The sequence below is a fragment of the Vombatus ursinus genome, unplaced genomic scaffold (genome assembly GCF_900497805.2).
Source record: "Vombatus ursinus unplaced genomic scaffold, bare-nosed wombat genome assembly UNPS02014778.1, whole genome shotgun sequence".
NCBI lineage: Eukaryota > Metazoa > Chordata > Mammalia > Diprotodontia > Vombatidae > Vombatus > Vombatus ursinus.
The window spans coordinates 12884105-12893267 of record NW_020954556.1 but is presented as its reverse complement, the minus strand read 5'-3'; the positions used below and the strand labels follow the sequence as shown (position 1 = coordinate 12893267).

General features: G+C 39.7%; 1 protein-coding gene across 1 annotated transcript in view; it reads left to right on the top strand.

Moving 5' to 3' along the window:
• The window catches only part of UNC5D (unc-5 netrin receptor D), a 349386-nt gene that overhangs the window by 264033 nt on the left and 76190 nt on the right, over window positions 1-9163 (top strand). The window lies entirely within an intron of this gene.

Genomic DNA, 9163 nt, shown 5'->3' with positions numbered 1-9163 from the left:
AGAGAGAGAGAGAGAGAGAGAGAGAGAGAGAGAAAGAAAGAAATAGACACATACAGAGAGACATGGATGAAGAGACAGAGTGACAGAGAGACAAACACAGAAAGAAAGATAGAGACAGCAACAGAAATAGACAGTAACAGAAGAACATACACAGGTAGACACAGAGACAGACAGAAACAGAGAGAGTGATAGAGGAACAAAAACACAGACACAGCAACAGACATAGGGACAGAGAGCAATGGAGACAGAAACAGAAAGAGACTCAGAGAAAGAAAAAGAGAAACCGAGTAAAGAAAACAGAGAGAGAGAGAGAGAGAGAGAGATTAATTCTCATTTCTCCTCTAAGGCCAAAGGAAGTCAAAGACAGAATGGAAACACTGAAATGATAGGTACTACAAAAATGCATCAAATGATTAACCCCTGCCACCCTTCAAGGTCAGCAAGAGAGTGTACCATAGGCTGGAAGAAACACTCCTCCACCCCCTTTTCACTCACTAGACAAATTCAGTTACAAGCTTTAAGCTTTCAGTCATGGTAAATTCCAGCAGCAATTAGGAGAGCAAATATAAATCTTGTCTGAGGCCATCTTAATGAAGGGGTGGGTTATTTTCTTTCTGCAACTATAATATTTGTGGAGACATTGCCTTTTTCTCCACACAAGATGAACCAAATTCCTCTTTAGGAAGCAATTTCTCTCATAAACTGGATATGTACCTCTTAGTCTTAGTCATAGCATCTTGGTTATTTTAGAATAGACTTTTTTTTTATTGTTAGGAAAGAGCCCATGAAGGAAAAACACTTGAAGGAAAAACAGCCAGAGAAACAGATGGTTTTAACAGATTTTGATAGCTGTGCCCATAAAAGAATTTGTTGGTTCCCAATGGTTTTAACTTTCTGCACGACAGGGATTGTGAGGGATTGAGAGAAAGGCTCTACCAGTCAGTTGTTGCTGAGGCTGTTATGGGTTTTGTCGGTATGCTATACTAAGTTGGGCTCTCATGTTATTTCCTTAGGTCAGCAGAGCTAGATTCTTCACTCGGGCGCCTGAAAAAGGTGGTGGTGTCTTATAATCTCCATTTGACAGATGGGAGAAACTGAGGCTCAGAGAGGTTTGAAGGGTTTACTCAAAATCTCAGATAAGTCAGTTTACCAGACTTGAAAATAGGAATTCCCTGGGTGGGAAATCACCTCACATTCATTATCATGGTTATTTTACATCAAAAATATACCTACATGAGAATACAATCATAGTCAATTATGTTTATGCTTCCAGACTCATCATCTTGCAATTGTTTGTTTGCACATCTCATTGGGAAACAAGAATAAGGCAGAATCCTGAGGCTTCCTCCTCATCAAATTTCACCTGTACCACCTTGCCTTGAATCTACCCTTTGCAACCCCTCTCCCTTTACTCCAATCTAAAGAGCCTACATTTAGCTTCCTCCTTTCAATACCATCACACACAGCTCTCTACCCTGTCATGTATCACATCATACTTCCCATTTGCTAAGTCATCTTCTTCCTTATAATGGAAAGCTCACCTCAATTCCTCTCTCCTTTAATAAGCCAGTCCTTAAACTGGGTCATGGTAGCCATCCCTTAGTAATCCATTGGCCATACACCAAACGGGATCACGTAAAAAAAATTCAGAAGAGGCAGCTAGGTGGTGCAGTGGATACAGCACTGGCCCTGGAGTCAGGAGGACCTGAGTTCAAATCTGGTCTCAGACACTTGACACCTACTAGATGTGTGACCCTGGGCAAGTCACTTAACCCCCTTGCCTAGCCAAAAAAGAATAATATTCTGAAGCATAGAGATGGAGAATATGAAATGAAAAGACTCACCAGAACTAGGTGCACTGAAAGTCTAGCTTAGCCTATTGTTGTCACCTTTCAGAAAGCCTTCAGCTCTCTGCACCCTTGTTTAATGGACCATGCTCATTCACCTTTCTCTAGCCCTGGCAGAGCCTGGGATTCATTTACTGAACAAGCAGTTTCATTACTGCTCACTCTGAAGTAAGCAGGCAAAAGAAGTCGCTTGTTCTAGAAGTTAGATCTCTGAACTATGCCTTTCTCCATCTATTACATCAAGAAAGTAAAATTAAGTTGCACAGAGCATACATCCTTCTTCAGTTTCCTGAAAGCTTCCTAGATGTGCTCTCTAGCTCCTAAAGAAAGGCCAGTCCCTGGGGGAAATGCCATTTAGTTTCCTTAACGAATCCACAGTCCTTTCTCAGCAGTTTTAAACCACAGACAAATGAGTAAGTCCTGCAGATGCCTCTCTGCCACCTTGCTGAAGGCTGGATCCCATTTTCTTCTCTCCTCCCCTGCCAGGAAGTTGTTGAGATTTGAAATCACGTGTGTGTGTTACTATAACTAAGCACATAGGGTCGAGAAAAAAGAAAAGGCCATTTACATAGTGGTTCAGTGTCATGTATGCTTTATGATGTCACTTGGAAACCCATTTTCATACTGAATTCCATCATAGAACTGAATTGAGTTCTATCATTCTGAGCTGGTGTTCAAATAAAACCCATTTTCTTTAAATTCTGCTGAACAGACAACAGCACTGATCTATTTCTCTCATCTTTGCCTTAGGGCCACAAGAATCCATCCCTACTCATGCCCAACCCTCCTCCCCTCTTTTAACTCTGTAGGTATGAGAATTAGATTGAGTGGACCTTCTATCTCCACCACATTTAAAAGATACAAAGGGATTCTCAAACAACATTCTTATGCTGTAATTAAATGGCTGTCTATTCTTTTTAGGATTTTTCTTTTTAGTATTCATTTTCCAGTTTACTTCTATTGCCCTTTTTGTGAGTTATATTCCCAGTCTTGTAGAACAGTCATAATACTGGGATTGTACTAGGTGTAAATGAGCCAAGTTCTGAGCCAGATTCTTGGAGCCTTGGTGGTGCTGTGTGAATCAAACAGCAAAAATAATCCCCTATATTTAAACACCCTCAGATGGCATGACTTTGATTATTTTTTTTAAGTGAGGCCATTAATGTGACTGAATTTAACATGAATTTCTTAGGATATCCTATGTGCATTCCTCGTAGGCCTGTAAGGGAATGCTCTGTTCCCTTCGTTGTGTGGTAGTTTTTGTTTGTTTGTTTGTTTGTTTGTTTGTTTTTTTGAAACAAAACACCCTCCCCTCTTCAACATTTCTTTCCCTGTCTATTCCCAAACTCGCACTGCCATAACGGTGAATATTCCCCTATCCTCCTGTATAAGGCTGGTCTCTCGGCTAATTACAACCATTATGAAAGAGCCTGTGTTAATAGAGAGATTTAGAGTTTCATGATTTTACATGTAGTCTGTTTGTTTGTTTGTTTTTTTAATCTTCTTTAGAGGTTAAAAGTAGAGAAAGCATTAAGGAAGGGAAATTTTCCTACAACTTATCGAAGCTATATCTTAATCCTGAAGAAGCGGCATCTATCATGGTCCTTGAAGGACATGTGGGGCAATGTTAGATTACCCCCAAAAGGCAGTCAGGAACATTCTTAGTGGCCCATTGGATGATATGAATTATTTGTGTTTTGGGGGACTGGGAAATGGAACTACGAGCAAACTTTTAAATATAATAAGTTTCACCCTTATGCTGAAACTTGGTTGATCAAATGGAGGTCTTCAAGTGGAGGCTGACTGATCACTTTCAGGGATATTTTTTTTTTTTTTTTTTTGCTTAGGCAGTTGGGGTTAAGTGACTTGCCCAGGGTCACACAGCTAGTAAGCGTCAAGTGTTTGGTCTGAGGCCGGATTTGAACTCAGGTCCTCCTGACTTCGGGGCCGGTGCTCTATCCACTACGCCACCTAGCTGCCCCCTTTTTTTTTTAAATTTTTTTTTTTTTGCTTTTTTAGTGAGGCAATAGGGGTTAAGTGACTTGCCCAGGGTCACACAGCTAGTAAGTGTCATGTGTCTGAGACTGGATTTGAACTCATGTCCTTCTGACTTCAAGACCAGAGCTCTACCTACTGCGCAACCTAGCTGCCCCTATCAGGGATGTTTTAGAGGCAAGTCTTAGCCAGATATGGTTTGGAATAGGTGACCTCTTGGTGATGGTTACATCCAGTAATATCTGATGAATGACCATCACAGAAACAAAACTTAATTACTCTATGGACTTTACAGCCTAATCATTTAGAAAACAAAGGGCTTGGTGATGTTCTGGTTCTTGTCCAGATAATATTTTAGATCTTGGATCTTCATGATGCCTTCCAAGTGGCTATTACATTAGCTGGTCACCTAATAATAAACTGGAAAATGTTCAGAGGAGAGGATAGTGAAGGACCTCACATCCAGGTTTAAGGAGTATTGTTTGAGGGAACTTGGATATTTATCCTGGAGAAAAGGAAAGTTGAGTGACAAGAAGACATAACATTTGTCTTCTAGTATTTGAAGGGCTTATGACTTGGAAGAAGGTTAGACTTACTCTATTTGGTACCAGACGTTAGAACTAGGAGTGATGGAAAAGTTACACAGATACATAGTATTGAGGCCAGGAAAAATAAACAAGTTTCTAACAATTAGAGCTAGACAAAAGTGGAATGAGCCACCTCAGAAAGTATTGAGTGGGCTCCCCATTGCATGAGTTGGGATAAAGCAAAAGCTGGGCTACCAATAGTTAGGTACATTAATATTTGTGGGGTGGGTGGATCTTTTGGAGGTATGTGTTGGAATACATAGTTAGTAATGTCCCTCCATCATTGGAATTCTATCAGATTCTGACTATATGGCTCTTATCCAGAAGTTGTTAGGAAGTCTCACCAGCATATTCTCTGAGCACCATTTACTCGGCAGACTCTTGAGGCCAGGGTCTGTGTCTTATTTTAACCATATCTCACCCAGTACTTAGTATAGTACTCTGAACAGTTCGGTTCTTAATAAATGTTTGTTGATAGTGATGATCAAGCCTCTCAGAGAGAGAGTGTGTTATTGAACGTCCATCTTTAGGGTTCTTGACACAGTAAGGGCCTTGAGTATCTTCACAATACTAAGAACAAGGGAGCCAATTATTCCAAAACTCAAGAATGAGGATGATGCATTTTTTGGTTTTGGTCTATTTGGTTTTTCCAGTTGAAGTAATTTCTGGAGAAGTGGGGCCAAAGGAAGAGTGGCTGGGATTTTCAGAGAAGCAAATTTAAACTAGGTGTAAGGAAAACAACATCATCAACAACAGAATTTTGTAACAATTAGTGCTATCCCAAAGTGGAATGGGCTGCCACAAAAGGCAGTGAATGGGCTTCTCCTCAGTGAAAGTCTTCTGGCAAAGGTGGCTACTTGTTGGTGATGGTGTAAAGAGGATTCCATTAAGGTACAGATAGAATTGGAGTCCTTTTCAACTCTGGGATTCCATGATTCTGTGGTTCATTTAGTAAATAAAACCAGAGGTCAAAAGATAAATCACCAGCCCAAAGAACTCCCCTCCCCCATCTCTAGACATTACTAATTATCACCCTGGATTTTATATTACTTTTCCTCATACAAACCAAAGTGTCTTGCCAAATCAGAACACCTGTTAGTAAGATACTAACATTATATATATGTATATATAGATAGATAGATAGATAGATAGATAGATAGATAGATAGATAGATAGATAGATAGATATATGTATTTGTGGGCAATAATCTGCCTCCACCAGCTTACTTATTTCTCTTCATCATCATTCTCTTCCAGATACTCTGTCAGTGGCCACCCTAGAGTAGAGATGGATGGTGGTCACACAAAATCACAGCATCTCAGTGTTGGAAAGATGACAGAGATCATCTTGCCAACCCATATTTGACTGAGAATCCCCTAATCCTTGACAAATAATCATATATCCATTCACTGAATCCTTCAGTAATGCAAAAGCAACTATTTCCCAAGGTGGCCCATTCTACTTTGGGGCAGATCAAACTGTTAGGAAGTTTTTCTTTATATTGAGCTGTCCACAGTTACTCTGTGGCCAAGCAGAGCAAACTTAATCTGTTTTCTTCATACTAGTCTTTTTTTCTTTCTTCCTTTCTTTTTTTTTTTTAGGCAATTGGGGTTAAATGACTTGCCCAGGATCACACAGCTAGTAAGTGTCAAGTGTTTGGTCTGAGGTCGGATCTGAACTCAGGTTCTCCTGACTTCAAGGCCAGTGCTCTATGCACTGCACATACTAGTCTTTTAAAGGCCCCTTGGTTGCATCTGCTTGGGAGGATTCCTTTTTGTTTTTTTTTAAACAAGCCTCTCCGCCCAATCCCCATGTGTGGTCTTCTCCTTGGGGTTGCAGATAGGGTGGATCATCATCAGCTCATACTTTTCTGGTTTTCTTCCTTAGTTTGCTCCCTGATCTTGTCATAGAAGATAGTTTGAACAGTTGGGTTTTTGCATTCACAATGAATATGAGTCTTAATGACATGACAGGAATAGAAACTCCAGAGGCCTCAGCCCTGAGGGAAGACAATGATGTGAAATCATTATTGCTGAAAGAACCTTCTGCTTAGATACACATGGGCTCTTCCTGGAGAGCAGTCATTAGGAGGCCAGCTAAATGTCAGACTGTGCCTCTTTAAAAAGGAGACCCTCTGGAGGGGAGGAGAGCAGTAGGGACAGTTTCTAATTCTACGAAGATGGCTGCAAAATGCCAGTCTCTAAGATATTTCCAAAATTTGATTTGAAAGGTTTTAGTTCTTTCTCTCTGTCTCCCCAGGCACATTTGCAAAAATTTGCATATTCTATCCCCATTGCCTTGACAGGGTTTTGATGAAAAATTAAGATAAAGCCAGGGAAGGGATTAAAAAAAAAAACAACTAACTTCTGTACAGAGATTCTATGTAGATTCAGTAAGATAAATTAGTGAAGTTCAGATTGTATACATTCTCTAGTCCTGCTTTCCACCCTTTCCCTCCAACTTTTGTAGGAGAGTGTAGTGAACTGGACCAGAAAATTATTGTAAGGAGCTTTCTTCTGAGAAGCAATAATATGAAACCAAAGACAAACATTCATTTCTTTTTCCAATTACACTGCTGTATGGATATTTCTGATCCAATTTTTGGGCTGGTATCTGCAGTGTCAAAAACAGTCTTATTCAAAAGGCTTCCATGAACACTTACATATTTGGTTCAGCCCCCTACCACACAGGATCTTGAGCCTTCTCTCTTTTCTATTTCTTGGCAGGACAGGAACTAGGACTGGGAAATTCTCATTTTCTATGTATACCAAATGAAGGGATTGCCCTATGTGATCTCTAAGCCCTCTTCTGGCTTTAAATTCTATAATATAAGAAAACTGTCTACTGTAGAGAAGTAAGGGTGCTGGTTCCACAAGACCTTGACATTGCTTGCTAGATTTAGAGAGTGGAGTTGATTTAAGGCAGGAAACATAGCATGGAATAAAACCAAAAGTAAAGATAGTGGTAGTGAAATGATATCATTTAGAGAAATAGAGAGGAGGATGGAATAGAGTGGAGAGAGGTCGGTATCCAGCTTAGTGAAGGACAGATGGTAAATTGAAAGAAACTCCATGCAAAATCATCTTTTTTATGGCAAAATTTAGAGTCCAGTTCTTCTGTATTACCACCTTGCATCTTTCCACAAAAATGGGATTTTTTTACATTGCCTTAGCTTAGCCTCCTAAAGAAAGACAATTGAACTTTTAAATAAGGAAGCAGCATGGGCAAGCTTTTGTTTATAAAAGCTACTACTGTGTAACAAGGGAGAGAGGTTGGAGGCGATTCAAGAACCCTTTAGTTAGCCATATGCTACTCCGAGAGATAGGGCCCCTTCCTGTTCCTGCTCCTTCACAAACTACTTAGGCCCTCTCCCAATGCTAAGAGCTGGATGATTCAGGTTCCATTTTCTCTAAGAATGCTGATACAAGAAAGCCAACTTTTACCCCACAACTATGGCTTAGAGAAGTCCCCAAGCCGCCCAGTTGCCATACAGACACTGTCCAGCTCAGGACAACCATTTCTTGCCATTCCTTCCCTATCCCTTTGTGGTGTCACAGAAAGACATGGAATCAAAAGGTCAGGCCCTTACTCATGGTGGAACCTTGAGCAAGCCTCTTCAATTCTTTGCCCCTCAGTTTCCTTATCAGTAAAATGAGGACATTAACTAGTATCTGCACCATCAATCTTATATTGTTATTGTGAAGAAAGTGCTTTGTAAAACTTAAAAGTGTTAAATAAACAGGAGAAGTGAGGTATAGGGGGAAGAGGACAGGCCTCCTTGTTAAGAGGTTCAAGTCCTGCTTCTAACATATAATGTGACTCTGGACAAGTCATTTAACCTGTCCATAACCAAATAAATTAGAGAACAGTTATCTGCCTTAGTACAAGGAGTTCCCATATGTGGAACTTATGAAATCACAGTTCTGTATTTTTAAATATATGTACATAAATACAGGCACACACACATATATAAAATATGCATGCATGTGTATATGTACACATACATATATGCATATGCATACATTTGTCTATATATACACAAATATATATTGTATACATACATGCAATACGTATATATACACACAATATGGCATTCACAGTTCATATCCTTCTGACATCTGAAATTTCTAGCCTCTGTGTTTATTGCCTAAAACTGACTGCTGTGTTTACGGCCTAAATCTCTCCCCCTAAATCTCTCACAACCACCCTGCTTTCTGGCAAGACTTTTCAGTTAGAACATCTCTCTGTCTTCCCCCTACTTTCAAACCCATTGGAAATAGAGTAGCCTTTTTTCAACAAAAGCTTGATGTCACCTCTCAAACTGAATGATGAGATTAGCTAATAGGACTAGTGAAATGGGGTCTAAGGAGAGTGTTATGAGAGTGATAAAAGCAACCCAAATGATTTGATAAGCATGAAGAACTTCAGGTTTTGGAATATAGTTCTGTTTATGATCAAGGAGCACACATTGCCTTTTGACCTACAATTGAAAGGTAGATTGTATCACTTATTCATTCATTCATTCATTCATTCATTCAGTATCTACTATCTGCCAGAGATTAGTTATTAGGGACGCAGAAAACAAATATAAAAAAAGTCTCTGCCCTTTGGGAGCTTATATTCTAAAAAGAGAAACAACACATGCATACAAATATAAGATTTATTCAACATTTTAGCAGGGATGGTACCAGCAACTGAATAGATCAGCAAAGGATTTATGTAGGAGGTGGCATT